Genomic DNA, 17,291 nt, shown 5'->3' on the forward strand with positions numbered 1-17,291 from the left:
GCTTCTGACTGAAAACCGGAATAGATTCACATCCCCATGAAAATCGAAGCCACCAGCCTCAACGGATTAATCCTCTCTGACCATATTATTTGTTGGGAGACTCATTTCAGCAGCAGCAGCCTAGGCCTAGTTCAAACTGAGGTGGTTAACCTGTGTGTAAGCTGGACTACTTCAGACTCATATTACTGAATGTTCCTCCAGTGCAGCAAACAAGGTGAATCTTTACATATTTATTTATTTATTTATTTATTTATTTATTTATTTACTATTTATATAGCACCATCAGTGTATATGGTGCTGTACAGAGTAAAACAATAAAATAGCAAAACCCTGCCGCATAGGCTTACATTCTAATAGAATCATAATAAAACAATAAGAAGGGGAAGAGAATGCACCAAACAGGCACAGGGCAGAGTAAAACTAACAGTATAAAAGTCAGATCAAAATCAAGTTCTAAATGCTTTAGAAAAAAGAAAAGTTTTTAGCTGATTTGTAAGGTTTAGAGGGAAATATTCCACATCTCCCACTAAAAGACTACTTCTACACTGAGGTGGGTGGGATGAAATGGGCACATAGTTGATCCAGCCTGGTAAATCATATATATTTTAACTGGTGCAAGGAAGATATTCATTACTTCAGTAGGTATCAGTTCTACTCGCACACTTTGCAATAACTGTGATAAACAAAGGCATTCTGAATGGAGACTCCTTGATTTAAAGGGGTACTGCTTTTGGAGATAACTATAGAACCTGCTTCACCCCCAAGTCCCAAATCATTCTGACTTTTTTTATTATTTTAAGGCTATAAATTATATAGAAAGGAGCACTTATTTATTATGAGTTCGTGAGGCTGATCTGTTTATTCATAAGTTTGCCCAGTGGGTGAAAATTACACTCTGGTCTCTCCCACGGGCTGGGATTACTTTGGGAAGTGAGTTGCAATATTTTAGTTATTAAAACTGAGCCATCTTGATTCAGTTAACTGCTTTAGAGAGCAATACAGACCTTTGGTTTTCAGCAATGGTTAAATATTCTAAACTCGTAATGGAACATATGTCCATTATCATTATAGCTCCTTTCTAGGAGGGAAACATCTTAAGACCTTTGCTCTGTTCCTCTTTTTTCATGTAATAGAATTCATGCTTTATGTAGTGTAATGATGGATCCAGGAATTTAAGAGCTTTCCCATCAACCCATTTATCGTTCTGATCACTCCGTAAACAGCTCTTACAAACACTCAGCATTCATCATACCTACCTATAAAACAGAGCAAACAGAGCTGATAAATGAACTTGCATAATCTCCTTTCAGACTCTGAAGATAAGGGTACATTTCCCCCCCCCCCCCGCTTCTTGCTTTTGCTTAAAAGGGTGAGGGTTGCAAGAAAGGAAAGAACGCGGGGGTAGATGGTAAAGTAATTCTAAATGCATTTCAGCCTCATTTTGCATGCCTTTAGCATCTTTTCCTTCAGGTTACTGTGCACATTATCACACCTGATCCCAAAACGTTTATTCCCTTGAATCCTAATTTCCTCACCATGTTGCACTCAGGTCAAATTATATCTGATCACAGATTTTCACCTGCGGCTAGCAGCAGCTTTGGGGGGGGGGGTTGATTTGCACTGTAACACAGGGGGGGGAGGGTTAACCCACATTACCCAGATGCCACATCTATAATTCTAATTGAGCACCCCCTCCTTCCCACAAGGAAGTTACACAGGTGGGAGATTCATCCAGACAACTTTACACAGTAAGGATATGTACAGCAGGCCTCATGAACATGTTATGCCTGTAATTTTTTTTACTTGACATTTATGTCCTGGGCCAATTCAAAGTGCTGGTTTTGGCATAAAAAGCTCCTCTCTTTCCTCCTCCTTGTACCCTGACATCTATGGTGCACCTCCTCCAAGTGCTCCCAATGCCCCCCTCAACTGGATACTTGGAGAATGTCAATAAGAAGGTTTTTTCACCACCCCCAGGCATATATTTGGAGAAAGTGCTTGCAAAAGATGCATCTATTAGGGAAAAGTGTGTGCAAAATGCGTAGAAATTGTCATGCTTCCTTTTATAAAAACCCTGCAAACCAATGCAGAAATGGAGCAGGACAAACAATGTGAATCTTACAGAAAGTGAAGCAGGCAGGTTTGCTCATCCCTCGATGGAAGATAAGAACTCCATACCAGTAAAATGCTAAATAGAGAGATGGACAGCTCTTGAAGTACAGGCATTTAAATGAGGACGTCGAAGAGAAGGATTTAAAGTAGCAGTTCAAAAAGTCTCGCTTGGTTCATAGCATTAGTGGCTATAATATTTCCTTATCTCTTCTGGTGGTTTCTCAAAAGGACTTACTCAAGTGCGTGTTCCTGAAATGTGGTGGAGGGGATGCAGGTCAAAGTGGAAGGTTTTGTTTTACATCTCTCTTTCCTTTGATTTGCTGGATGCTTGTTACATAGTTTTATACACCCAAGGGACATTTATGATATATCTTATTGCTATAATAGTCTTTTAGGAATTCTGCAGCATAACCTCTGGCAAGTGATTTAAAACTTCTAAGTGACACCTAAAGCATTGTTAAGCTAGTATGTCTCATGAGGGCATCTGGAATTGATTGCTCTCTCTTTACCTGGATTCTTGGAAACAAATGTACATTTATGGCACTTTCCACTCCGCCCCCACTGATATTGACAAAATGAGGTGGATAACCCCCTGTAAAACCCCTAAAACATGCGCAGCCAATTCGCTGCATTCCATTTAGGGAACTAAGAGAATAAGGGAACACTAACCAGTCTTCTCTGTTCCAGTTGACATCTGCTTAATGGGGGGAAATGCTGATATAGTCAAATGTTATCAATTCCAAGAAAGGCCTGATATTAATAAAGGTATAATTGTACAAAGAATGGGTGAGCAAAAGTATCAATAAATGAAATCAACGTATGGGATTTTAATGTTTCGCCATTTGGATGTTTCAGGGGAAAGCAAAACAAAAACAAAACAACAACATTGAAATGGAAAGTGGCAACAGTTACAACATCTACAGTCAGTTTTAGGCCAACCAAAAGATCGCCCCCGAAAGGTATGCATGTTTTTGAGAACCTCAGATTGCTTCATTAGACAAGATGTTATAAAAAGCCCGGGGAGGGGGGCATTGGAGAAAAAAGTGACCAGGGGCTTCTTTAGATTATGGAGAAATCACATATCCTTACAGGGGCTTTGCTTCCTGCTTCTCTTGCGCAATTGTAATGAGACTGCATTACACAGCCAGAGAGGGCGACCATGTGGTCTGAGCCATCATGATTCAGTTAACTGCTTTAGAAAGCAATACAGACCTTTGGTTTTCAGTATGGTTAAATATTCTAAATTGTTTTCTATAATGGAAAACTGCCTCTCCTCTCGCTTCTCATAGCACTGAATGAGACAGCACCCTCTAATAGGTACTTTGTAGTAAATCCTGAGATATTTTAGCATAATCGGGATACCACGGGGTGGGGTGGGGGGTAGAATTTAAAACAGAATTATCAGGAGAAGGCACAGGAGACCTGCAGGAGGATGCCCAAGTCATCAAAACGATCCATGAATTTCTGTGAGTACCCAGTCACAAGTGTGCCTTATTTCACATGTGTGAAGAAGCCCTAGGCGGTGAAGTCAAATTGTCTACAAGTTCAGACCAGCTCAAAGGTGTACTATGGGTTTGCTGGTTTTCAAATTAGGCTCAGTATACCAAAAGACTAATTTAATTCAGTCAGGTCTTTCGCATGTCAGCTGGTCCCCTACTGAAGAGTGGTTTAATTGGCTGGTGCTGCTTTTTTTCTTTGACTTTTTAATTATGTTTTAATTGGATTTGTTTTTATGCTGTGTTTTAATTAAGAGTTTGTTTTAATTTGTGTTTGATTGTTTGCCATCTTGAGTGCCATACTTTGGGAGAAAAATGGGATATAAATTAAATTAAATTAAATTAAATTAAATTAATAAATAAATAAATATCAAAAGATAAAAAGACATGGGTTTAGAATAGGGATGCGATTTGAGAAGCAAAAATACTGGATGGGGGTGGCGGGGAAGTCTTCCAGGCACTCTGCTGAGAGAAATAGCAGTAGGCTGGATCTCAAAGTGTGCTGGCCTGCTCAGTCTGTTGTTCAGGTGCTAACTATTGATGGCCAACATCAAGGCCTCTGCTTTCTCGGCTTCTTGTGCTTCTTTATCTCGGTAGAACACTTGGACTGGACAGCCCTTCAAATATTTATTTTACTTATTTTATTTAAAATATTTATATCCCCCCCATATCACTAAGATCTCAGGGTGGCGTACAGATAAAAACATACAGTATAAAACAATAAATATACACAGTTAAAAACAAATTAAACCATAATCCAAGTTAAAACAATATATAATTTAAAAGCAATAAAAGCAGTTAAAACAGTGTGCCAGTTAGTTTAACCATCAAAGGCTTTGTTCAAAAGCCATGTTTTTACTTGGCGTCGAAATGCAATCAATGTTGGCGCCAGTCGGGCCTCCAAGGGGAGGGCATTCCACAGTCAGGGTGCCACCACAGAGAAAGCCCTCTCCCCTGTACCATCATAACGTATATGTTGAATTGGTGGGATGCGGAGAAGGGCTCCTCCAACAGATCTAAGGTCTCGGACTGTCCTCTGTAAAGTAGGACACATGGCCACCCTAGCCACAAATGACTGGCTCCTAACGTGGCATTGTGGGAAATTACCATTGCTGCTTTTTAGCCAATTCCAGCCTGCAGAATTCAAGGGGGAAATATTGTCAGTGAATTTGTAGCAAGTAACAGATGCTGGATGTCCTTGAGCCCATGCATCTCCCTGTGCAGGTTCTCTTTTGGACATCATGGCCGAAGTGCCAATCACAGGCACATCTACTTATCAACAGCAGTGTCTGAGATAGAACACACTGATCCCCTGGGGGAATTCTCCTGCCTTAGCAGCATAAACACTCGGGCTTCCCTTATTCACCATATAGCAATCCCATTCTTGGATGTGTGTTTGTGTATAAATGCCTGAATTTACTGGACAGTGTTTCTTTACTTTTATCCCCAATAACCTTGTAAGGAGGCTCATATAGAAGAGGGGGGGATTCAACATGCATCTGAATCATGGACGAACGTTTGTCCCGCAAGCTTTATAACAAGAAAAATATTGTGTGTGAATCAAATTGGTGAATGTTTTCCTAATAAACCATAAGTGAAAGATGCCCCTGGAAGGCCATGGGAAGTGTGCATCTATTCTAACCCCAAATGAAACGTTCACAACAAAGACCTTGATGTAATGATGGCTCTTTTTATCTTGAGCCGTCAAGGTTCCCATGCTAGTCATTAATTCTTAGGAAATGCCCTTTACCTTCATCTTTATTGCTGAAATAAGCCATCCTGTTCTTAATTCAAATGATCTCAGATGGACAACATGACTGTCTAAACACAAGAGAAAGGAGAAATTCTGGGAAATATTGAGTAGCAGCATTTATTTACTATACTGCGTACTGCCGCTCATGGCTACCCAACATCAGACACTTCGACCAATCATTATATTTATTTATTTATTTATTTATTTATTTAAAACATTTATATCCCAGCCAATATCATTACGATCTCAGAGCGGCGTACAGATAAAAAACATACAGTATAAAACAATAAATATGCACAGTTAAAAACAAATTAAACCATAAACCAAGTTAAAACAATATATAATTTAAAAGCAGCAAAACTATTAAAACAGTTAAAACAGTGTGCCTAGTGAATTCAACCATTAAAAGCTTTGTTAAAAAGCCATGTTTTCACTTGGCGCCGGAATAAAATAAACGTTGGCGCCAGTCGGGCCTCCAAGGGGAGGGCATTCCACAGTGGAGGTGCCACAACAGAGAAAGCCCTCTCCCTTGTCCCAACATAGCGTATATGTTGCATTGGTGGGATGCGGAGAAGGATTCCTCCAACAGATCTCAAGTCTCGGCCAGGCATATATAAGGAGGGGCGTTCCCTCAAGTATCAAGATCCCAAGCCGTTTAGGGCTTTAAACGTCATTACCAACACCTTGAATTCCGACCGGAAGCATATAGGCAGCCAGTGCAGCTCCTTTAAGGCCAGTCTTATGTGGTCTCTAAGATGTACCTACCAGCAGTCTAGCTGCTGCATTTTGCACTAGCTGCATTTTGCACTAGCTGCAACTTCTGAGACGTCTTCAAGGGCAGCCTTGTATGATCATGACATTGGGCATTTGCTTTTATGGAACAGAGTTTTCACACTTGGGCCTGGGAATGGTATTCCAAAAGCTATCAAAATTAGAGTACCAGTATGTTGTTTCTTTGTAACAATTTGTTAAAGTGTTCAGAATGGGCAGTCCATTCATATGAGCTGGATAAAATATGAGCCGCAGACATTATTATTATTATTATTATTATTATTATTATTTATTTATATAGCACCATCGATGTACATGGTGCTGCACAGACCACACAGTAAATAGCAAGACCCTGCCGCATAGGCTTACAATCTAATAAAGTTGTAGTAAACAATAAGGAGGGAAAGAGAATGCAAACAGGCACAGGGAAGTGTAAACAGGCACCGGGTAGGGTGAAGCTAACAGTATAGAGTCAGAACAAACTCAATGTTTAAAAGCAATAGGGAAAAGAAAAGTTTTTAGCTGAGTTTTAAAAGCTGTGATTGAGTTGGTAGTTCTCAAGTGTTCTGGAAGAGTGTTCCAGGCATGAGGGGCAGCAGAAGAAAAAGGACGAAGCCGAGTAAGGGAAGTGGAGGTCCTTGGGCAGGCGAGAAGCATGGCATCAGAGGAGCGAAGAGCACAAGCGGGGCAATAGTGTGAGATGAGAGAGGAGAGATAGGCAGGAGCTAGACTGTGAAAAGCTTTGAAGGTCAACAGGAGAAGTTTATATTGGATTCTGGAGTGAATTGGAAGCCAATGAAGAGATTTCAGAAGCGGAGTAACATGGTCAGAGCGGCGGGCCAGGAAGATGATCTTAGCGGCAGAGTGGTGGACAGAGACCAGCGGACTGATGTGAGACGAGGGGAGGCCAGAGAGAAGGAGGTTGCAGTAGTCCAACCGAGAGATAACCAGTGCGTGAACAAGAGTCTTGGCAGAAGAGACAGACAAAAATGGTCGAATCCTGGCAATATTATACAGGAAGAAATGACAAGATTTAGCTACTGCCTCGATATGAGGAATAAAGGAGAGCGAGGAATCAAATATAAAGCCAAGACTACGAGCTTCCTTGACCGGAGTAAGCGTGACATTGTTGACAGTAAGAGAGAATGAGAGGTGAGGAGAAGGTTTAGGAGGAAAAACAAGCAGTTCAATTTTTGCCATATTAAGTTTCAAACGGCGATGAAGCAGCCAGGCTGAGATATCTGAAAGACATGCCGAGATACGATCGTGAACATCAGGAGAAAGTTCCAGAGATGAGAGATATAGTTGTGTGTCATCGGCATACAGGTGATATTGGAGGCCATGAGATTGAATAAGTTTACCCAAGGGCAGCATGTATAGGGAAAACAGCAACGGGCCAAGCACCGAGCCTTGCAGAACCCCTACTGAAAGGGGAAAGGAGGAGGACGAGCTGCCGTTAGCCGACACACTGAAAGAGCGACCCTCTAGATAGGAGGCGAACCAGTTATAGACAGAGCCACAGAGTCCAAGGTCATGGAGGGAATCTAAGAGAAGATCGTGATCAACCGTGTCAAAGGCTGCAATTAGATCAAGGAGAATAAGGACGGAATAATGGCCCTTAGACTTGGCAGTGAGAAGATCATTGGTGATCTTGGTAAGGGCTGTTTCAGTGGAATGCAAAGGACGGAATCCAGATTGAAAGGGATCCAGAGCAGAGTTACTAGAGAGGAAGTCAAGACAACGAGAGTAGACCACACGTTCCAGAATCTTTGAGACAAGGGGCAACAGAGAGACAGGTCGGTAGTTAGACAGAGAAAGTCGATCAAGAGTGGGTTTTTTGAGAATGGGAGAGACTGTAGCATGTTTAAAAGCAGAGGGAAATGAGCCAGAGGACAGAGAAGAATTAATGATGTGAAGCAAGGATGGGAGGATAGCGGGGATAAGATTAATAAAGACGCGAGAGGGAATCGGATCACGGGAACAAGTGGAAGGCTTCGACGAGCGCAGTATTTTAGACAGTTCATTAGCTGAGACTGAAGGGAACGCCGAGAGAGTTGTAGGAGGAACTGACAGGTGAGGAACAGGAGCTGGAAGCGGAGCAGAGCTGGCCAGATCGGAGCGAATAGTTTGGATTTTAGCATTGAAGAAAGAGGCAAAGTCATTGGCAGACAGAGAGGCGGGGAGAGATGGTGGATTAGGTTTCAGGAGAGAATTGAAGGACTTGAAGAGCCGCTGAGGGTGTCTAGCATTTGACTGGATCAACGTTGAGTAGTGCTGCTGTTTGGCCAGTGAAATGGCAGAAGAGAAAGAGGAGAGAACAAATTTGTAATGGACAAAGTCCGCCAAGTCCTTGGTCTTACGCCATAGGCGTTCGGCTGCCCGGGAACAAGAGCGAAGGTAGCGGAGGAAAGAGGTGAGCCACGATTGGGGTTAAGAGGGGCGAACTATCCGAGTTGTAGATGGAGCAAGATTATCAAGAGTTGAAGACAATGAGGAGTTAAAGGAGGAGACGGCTGAGTCCAAGGAGATGGCTGTAAAGACAGAAGGAAGAGAGGAGGCTAGACATGGCATTAGGGGTCCCATACTGGGAATTCTGATGGCCACGCCATAGTGTCTTACCCCCTGTGCCATTTTTTATCCTACAAAGCCCTAAACAGCTTGGGACCAGCATACCTAGCAAGACCACCTCTTCTTATATACTCCCAGACAACAACTACAATCTTCAGAGGAGGTCCTACTGGCCATTCCAAACTGAACGGAATGCCGCCATGAAGAACCTTGGCAGGCCTTCGCTGGGGCAGCACCCACCCTCTGGAAAACCCTCCCTCGTGCGGTTTCGGAGGCGGAAAACTTAACATCCTTTAAACACCTCCCCCAAACATACCTTTTTATATAGGCTTTCCCTGGTTTTTAACTTAACTGGTTTTTACATTGTTGTTGTTGTTTTTTAACTTTTAATATTTTTAATTTTATCTGTACTTGTTTTATGGTTTTTAATTGTGCACTACTTAGGGAGCTTCGTCTGGTGGCCAGTTTAAAATAGAAATTTATTTATTTATTTATTACATTTATATACCACCCCCATAACAAGAGCTCTCTGGGTGGTTTACAGAAATTTTAAAATTAAGATAAAAACTAGTATTCAAAATTTAAAATTCTAAAACGCAGAACATACATACATACAGCATTAAAACCGTTAAAAATAAACATGTGAATGATTAAGATGTGCCGCCATATGCCTGGGCAAAGAGGAAAGTCTTAACCTGGCGCCGAAAAGATAGCAGCGTTGGTGCCAGGCGAGCCTCGTCAGGGAGATCGTTCCATATTCTGGGGGCCTCCACCGAAAAGGCCTTATCCCTCATTGCCACACTCCGAGCCTCTCTCGGAGTAGGCACCTGGAGGAGGACCTTAGATGTTGAACGTAGTGACCGGGTATATTCACGTCAGGAGAGGCGCTCCATCAGGTATTGTGGTCCCAAGCCATGTAAGGCTTTATAAGTCAAAACCAGCACCTTGAATTGGGCTCAGAAACATACAGGCAGCCAGTGCAAGCGGACCAGAGCAGGTGTTATATGGTCAAACCTTCTGGTTCTCGAAATCAATCTGGCCGCTGCATTTTGCACGAGCTGCAGCTTCCAAACCATCTTCAAAGACAGCCCTATGTAGAGTGCATTGCAGTAATCTAACTTGGAGGTTACCAGACCATGGACAACTGAAGCCAAGTTATCCCTGTCCAGATAGGGGGCATAGCTGGGCCACCAACCGGTGTTTGTAAAAGGCACTCCGTGCCACTGAGGTCACCTGAGCCTCAAGTGACAATGATGGATCTAAAAGAACCCCCAAGCTATGAACCTGCTCCTTCAGGGTGACTGTAATCCCATCCAGAACCGGTAGAACATCCCCCCAACCTGTCAGCAGAATCACCTACTAACAGCATCTCAGTCTTGTCTGGATTGTTTCAGTTTATTAGCCCTCATCCAGTCCATTGTCGCAGCCAGGCACCGGTTCAACACATCCACAGCCTCTCCTGCTGAAAATGAAAAGGAGAAATAGAGCTGCGTGTCGTCAGCATACTGATGACAGCACACTCCAAAGCTCCGGATGACCGCACCCAGCGGCTTCATGTAAATGTTAAACAACATGGGGGACAAAACCGACCCCTGTGGGACCCCATACTTGAGAGTCCACGGGGCCAAGTAATGTTCCCCAGGCACCACCTTCTGTATCCGACCCGCCAAATAGGAGCGGAACTACTGCAAAGCAGTACCTCCCACTCCCAGCTCAGCGAGTCGTCCCAGAAGGATGCCATGGTCAATGGTATCGAAAGCTGCTGAGAGGTCGAGGAGAATCAACAGAGTCACACTCCCTCTCCTGTCTTTCTCACGACATACAGTAGGTCATCATACAGGGTGACCAAGGCTGTTTCCGTGCCAAAACCAGGCCTGAAGCCCGACTGAAATGGATCCAGATAATCAGTCTCATCCAAGAGTGTCTGGAGCTGGCCCGCAACCACCCGCTCAAGGACCTTTCCCAGGAATGGAACATTTGCCACTGGCCTATAATTATTAAGATTTTCTGGGTCCAGGGAAGGTTTCTTTAGGAGTGGTCTCACCACCGCCTCTTTCAGGCAGCCTGGGACCACTCACTCTCGTAAAGAGGCATTAATCACTTCTCTGACCCAGCCAGCTGTTCAATCCTACTAGCTTTTATTAACCAAGAGGGGCAAGGATCCAGTACAGAGGTGGTCGCGCGAACCTGTCCAAGCACCTCATCCACGTCCTCGAGCTGTACCAACTGAAACTCATCCAAGAGAACAGGACAAGCCTGCACTCTGGATACCTCACTAGATTCAACTGCTATAACACTGGAGTCTAAGTCCTGGCAGATGTCAAAGATTTTGTCCTGGAAGTGCCTGGCAAATTCATTACAGCGGTCCTCAGAGAGTTCTACAATGTCCTTGGGACCAGCATCTAATAGCCCCCGAACAACCCTGAAAAGTTCCGCTGGGTGGCAGATTGATTATGTAATAGTGGCGGCAAAATAAATAAATACAGCCAGCCTGTCTCCTGAAGGAATCACAACCCAGAAGATCCACCTAAGGAGCATTTCAAGCCCTATTAGCGCAGCGCATAATCAGGTGACTAGGGGTGCCCTCTGTCCTACTTTATAGACACCAGTCCTCTTTGAAGAGATGCCCACTCCAAGTCTGGTTTAAAGACAAAGAACCATAGGAAGGGAGCGTGAGCCGGGGCCTTGCCCACAACAGTTAGCAAGTAGGAGATGAACAATACTCTGTGTTAAATACATAGCATGCAGCTGATCCTCACCATTTTGTTTTCCTTAGGGTAAATTCACCATGCATGGGTGGGGGAGGCTTAAACCTTCCTACCCAGCCACTTCCACCACCACCCCAAATTCACCGCCAACATCCCCCGGGGAGCCAAAAAAGAACACAATTTTTATCACTGCTTCTACATATTTCCCAAGCAGCTTACAATTGGAGTAAAAGGTATTTTTTTTAAAAATAGTAAAGAATAATTAAAAGCACCCTGGGTCATATATCAACAGAAACATTATTAAAACAGTATCCAAGAGCCAGCATAGGAACAGTAAGTCTTAGGCTGCAATCCTATGCATATTTAGACGGGGGAAAATGTCCTAGAGTTCCCAGCATTTCCCAGCCAGCAGGATTTACAAGAGGTTTTTTCTGTCTAAACATGTATAGTATTGCACCATTACTTGTAGAACAAAAAAGTTCTCCATAACACAAGGAAGCTGTTTTTCATTGAATAGTCACATATTCAAATAACATTTTCCAAGACACTCAAAAACGAGATCGTTGAGGGGAATTTTTAAAATTTATTTATTTATTTATTTATGAGTGGGGAGCAAATTTGTTTCACTTTGTGAGATAAAATACTGATTTTAGTCTCAGTCTTCCATGGAGGTTCTGTTTATCTATAAGTTAGCCCCCTAATCCCTTGACAAGGGCATAGCCCTTTTGAAGCGTCCCACTTCAAGGTGCTATTACCAAATATATGCTTCTAATTTAACTTCCCATACTCTAATATAGTACCCTAAGGCAAGTGTTGGTGTTGGGTTTGTGAGAAAAGCCCAGTGCTGGTGTTTATCTGATGACCTTTTTGAAAAGGGTCATGTAGGAGTTACACACACACACACACACAGATTGAGACCACATGTAAACCAAGCTTCCTACTTCTCTCACACAGCTCTTTTCATAACAGGCCAAAGACTCAGGGCTTTTTGGTCAAATACATGAGACAGCCAAGTTGGCTGCAGCTTTAGCCATTTACAAGGCCTAGCCAAGTGTATTTCACTCTAGACTAGGGGTTGGGCAAATTGTGCTCCCCCCCAATTTTGGCCAACAATTCCCACCAGCTCTAGTGAAGGATTCTAGGAGTTGCAGTCCAACAACATCTGGAGGGCCACAAGTTGACCATTGTTACTCTAGAATCTATTAAACATGGGAAGGATCTTGTATTTCTTAATAGAGATCAAGGGCTCATCAAGACCAAGCAAATATTCCACTATGAAAGTGGTATGAAAGCGGTATATAAAAAGCAAGAGCCACGCTACTGCTTTATAGCGGTATTGAAGTGGACTGACAACTGTTGGGGCCCATTGACACATACCATATACCGCTTTCATACCTCTATATCCTGATTGGTGTAGGTGTGTTATGGGCTCCAACAGTTGTCAGTGCACTTCATTACCACTATAAAGCAGTAGTGTAGATCCTGCAGTGCACTTCAATACCACTATAAAGCAGTAGTGTGGCTCCTGCCTTTTATATACCGCTTTCATACCATTTTCATAGTGGAATATCCTGTTTGGTGCAGATGAGCCCCTTTATCCTAGGTTAAAAGGGAATGCCCAAGCCTTGCAACCTAAGAATCTTGAGTTTTGTGATTTGACTAAGGGCCAAACTGAACATAACATGAAATATGCATTTGCACTTAACATGCAAGTTGTTGTTGTTGTTTGTGTGTGTGTGAATAATTATTGGGATTACAGAAGGCATGAAGTATAACCTTTTCCTCCCCCGCTGCAATCCTGAGCCTCCACCAACCTCTGAAGGCATATTCTTGTCAAACTTAGCACTTTGTTTTCAACAGCACCATTCCTACAGCAATAAAAGATCCTGAATGAGACAGACAAGCCAGGTGTACTTGCAATTTCAGGAACAGGAGTAAGATGGCTTCCAATTTCATTGCAGCACTGAGGAACGATCTCTTCAAGGGAGCTTGTGTACAATCCCTAAGGATAGTACAGAAGGCTGATGAACATTTTCACATTCTTGTTCCTGAGGAGGTGAGTGCCACACTGCAGAGAGTAGGGTGCAGTGATGATAGCTTCTTGAAATATACTCAGGAAGAGGCAAGTTCTTCATTGATTGCCTACCACACCATGTCACATATTTCATCTAGCAAAGTTATCATTTACTCCAATGACATTGACATAGTTAGCACTTTGAACCGATCCCCAGAATGGGTGTTGGCCTCCATGGGGATGTACATCAATAACCATCGAGCAAGGCTGAAGAACCAGACCACGATTATTTCGCTTTATTATTCCAGTATGTAGACTGTAGATAAACGGCCTCCATTATTGCAGTGAGGTTCGATTACTGGGTCTGAATGGGGAGGGCGTGGTGGAGGTTGAGCCTGGATGCTTTGGCTGAGAAGTTTTTCTGGGAGCCATGTCAACCGTTTATTTAAAGAGCTAAGCACAGTTTCTAAGTTAGAAGTAATCAACTGGAGTGTCCTCGCTGTTAGGAAACATTGCTCAGCCAGTAATTCAAGGGAAATAGCTTCACTTTGGGAGTTTTCCGTGGATTTGCCAGTTGGACGGTTTGTTTGAGAAACGCCAGCATCTTCTAAGATAGACTCACCAGTAACTTCGCCTCCCTAAGCCAGAGGAGCATACCTGTTAGACAAAATGATTTCATCTGTCGGAAAAGCAGCAGAGACGGCATGAGGAGGCTGCCGAACAATAAAACTGTCGAGCCTGCACTGTTTGGCGCAGGGTGCATTACTCGCATTTTGTGGAGGCGATAAAACTCTTTTCCTTCTCATAGTCAACCAAATGACCTAGAGGTAAGCAAACTAAAAAAGTCCACACTACTAAAAAGTTTAAAACCCCTTTCAGGGAGTGGCGACTAATACTCGAGAGCTGCCGGGTGTTAATTAAATTCTTGATAGAAAGCACCCAGCAGTTTGCAGTTCAAGGAAGGAGGCAGCACATCGAAGAGCTACAAAGCTCTTTGTGTATTAGACTAAAGCTGACAATAGCTCTTTTTATTATTATTATTATTATTATTATTGAAACAACAAACACAAATCAAAATCACTTAATACAAGATATTATAATACCTTACTATCATATATTCAATGTTAACCTATTGAACATAATATAATAAACATAACAGTGCTCCCCCCACCTCGGGATCTCATTCTTGTTTCCAAAAACTCATAGTTTCATCTGTTGGTGGATCCCCCCTTCCTTTAGAAAATACAAACTCCAGGAACTTTTTCCATATACTCTCAAAATCATTCCTTTTTACTATGCCTCTTTTCATTTTTATATTACATGTCAATTTATCGTTTATAGCAATGTCCCACACTTCTTTATACCATTCTTCAATACAATAATCTCCTGTAATTTTCCAATTCCTAGTTACTATCAACCTCGCAGCTGTCAGCAGGTTCGTTATCAATTCTTTCATTTCTTTATTACATTTAAGATCATCATGCAGTGAGAGTAATGCAATCCTTGGTGTAACTTCTACTTTAAATCCCACAATCTGTTCAATCTCATAAAACACCATCTTCCATAACTTTTGCACATGTATACAATCCCACCACATATGTAAATACGTTCCCTTTTCTCCACAACCCCTCCAACAATCTGCTGAAAGCTGTTTATTAATCTTATTTAATCTAACCGGAGTTAAATACCACCTCCATACAAGTTTATAGTAATTCTCCTTTATTCTTACTGACATATTTCTCAACACTCTCTGTCTCCATAGTCCATCCCACCTCTGTTGTCCTATTTGTATCTTCAAATCAGTCTCCCAAACCATTTTCCCAGCACTATCCAGCCCTCCTTTCTCAACTAATATATTATATATTTGACTCACTAACCCCTTTATCCCTATATTTTGTCCCTTATCTATTTCTTTTTGTTCAATTAATTCCTCAAATTTCGTCCTCTCTTTACATTCTCCATTTTCTCTTACCCAATTTTTAGTCCATTGTTCTAATTGAAAATAATTTAACCACGTTAATTCCAAATCTCTCAAAACTTCTTCCAACCTCTCTCTTGTATTCATCCCCCTTAACCACTCTCCTAATTTCATTTTATTTATTTATTTTAAAACTTTGCTTAACCTCTTCTTTAAATTTTCAGGAAATTTCTTTAACATTATCACCGGTGTTAAGGGGGAATTACTTGAAAACAATTCCTTTTTATAATTATTCCAAAGTTCCCAATGGAACTTCAGAAATTGGTTATCTAAATCATTAAGCCATTTACCCTTCCCTTTTTGCTTAAAAAACACATTTTGCAATTTCAACTCAAATTCCTCCATCCATTTCAAATCCCCTACCCCTATAATTGCTTCAACAACATGTCTTAACCTATTAGCTAGATAGTAGTAAAGATTTGGGAGACCCAATCCGCCTCTCTTTTGGCTTAAATACCATTTACTTTTATTAATCCTTGATCTCTTCCCTTCATTGCAGTAATTATTTATAAGATTCTGCCATCTTTTTAATTCTATCTCTGAAATTCTTATTGGTAACATTCTAAAGAAAAAATTAATCTTAGGTAAAATTTTCATCTTTATTAAAGCTATTCTTCCAAACCAGGAAAGATTCAGTTTCTTATACTTCTTTAACTCTTCCTCTATTTCTTTTTTCAATCCATTTAAATTCTCATTTCCCAAATCTTCTAAATTTTTTGTAATCTTAACACCCAAATATTTAATTTTTTCTTTGCTTTTCAAAACTGAAGCCTTCCCTTCCCACTCCCTTTCTTCCTTTTTAGTATAGTTGAATAACATCAAATCCGATTTTGCCCAGTTTATCCTTAACCCCGTAACTTCCTCAAAATCATTCAACTGCTGTTTAATTCTTTCCATTTTACCTAAAGGATCTCTAATAGTCATCAATGTATCATCTGCAAACATGTTCAGTTTTATTTTATTACTACTGCCTATCCCCTCTGTCTCTCCATCCTCTCTTATTGTATATGCCAACAATTCCATCACCAATACAAACAGGACTGGCGAGAGTGGGCATCCTTGTCTTGTCCCTCTGGCTAGTCGTATCTTGTCCGTTATTCCATCATTTACTACCACTACGGCTGTGCTTTTAGAGTATCTGTTCTATTATTGTTCTAAATTTAGTACCAAATCCCATTTTATTTATAACCAACTTTAAAGTTTGCCAGCTCAGACAATCAAAAGCCTTAAAAATATCTAACGCTAAAATACCCGCCTTAATCCTTGATTTTTTTATCCCCTGTATTACACTCAAAACTCTACCTATTAATGTGTGCATTTGTCTACCTGCTATAAAACCACATTGGTCTTCCCCTACATATTTAGCTATACATTTATTTAACCTTTTAGCCAAAATTTTTGCATCTTGGTTTATTAGTGAAATTGGTCTATATGAATCGGGGAGAGTCAGATCCTTATCTGGTTTCAGAATTAAAATTATTATAGAATGCTCCCATGACTCTGGGATCCTCTCCCCCTCCATTATTGCATTATATAATTTCAGCAACTTTGGCACTATTAAGGTTTTAAATTTTTTGTAAAACTCTGGTCCTAAACCATCTGCCCCTGGTGATTTCCCTGCTTTAAGCTGGTCTATAACCTCTATTTCACTTTGCGATATTTTATTATCCATTATTTCCTTATGTTCTTTTTCTAATCCTTTCTTCAAAAATTTATCCACATATTCCTCCATCCTCTTCTTTTGGGTATCTCTTTTCTTGTATAACTCTTCAAAAAAATCCTGAAAATTTTTTATTTTATCCTTCATCAAATGACAATCATTACCCTGCTTATTTTTTACTAACCCTATCCCATTTTTGGCTTTTTCTTTCTGTGTGAGTTTGGCAAGCAT

The 17,291-nt window shown here is 41.4% G+C and overlaps 1 long non-coding RNA gene across 1 annotated transcript in view; it reads right to left on the bottom strand.

The window, feature by feature from the left end:
- LOC134398535 (uncharacterized) overlaps positions 1–5,408 on the bottom strand; it is a 114,067-nt gene extending 108,659 nt beyond the window's left edge. The window contains exons 1-2 of the long non-coding RNA XR_010025418.1: positions 5,359–5,408; positions 2,782–2,809 (exon numbers count right to left, since the gene is read on the bottom strand). This is a non-coding gene — a long non-coding RNA (uncharacterized LOC134398535). The remainder of the gene's footprint in view (positions 1–2,781; positions 2,810–5,358) is intronic.
- Positions 5,409–17,291: the final 11,883 nt, after the last annotated feature.

This window comes from Elgaria multicarinata, chromosome 4, assembly GCF_023053635.1.
Source record: "Elgaria multicarinata webbii isolate HBS135686 ecotype San Diego chromosome 4, rElgMul1.1.pri, whole genome shotgun sequence".
NCBI lineage: Eukaryota > Metazoa > Chordata > Lepidosauria > Squamata > Anguidae > Elgaria > Elgaria multicarinata.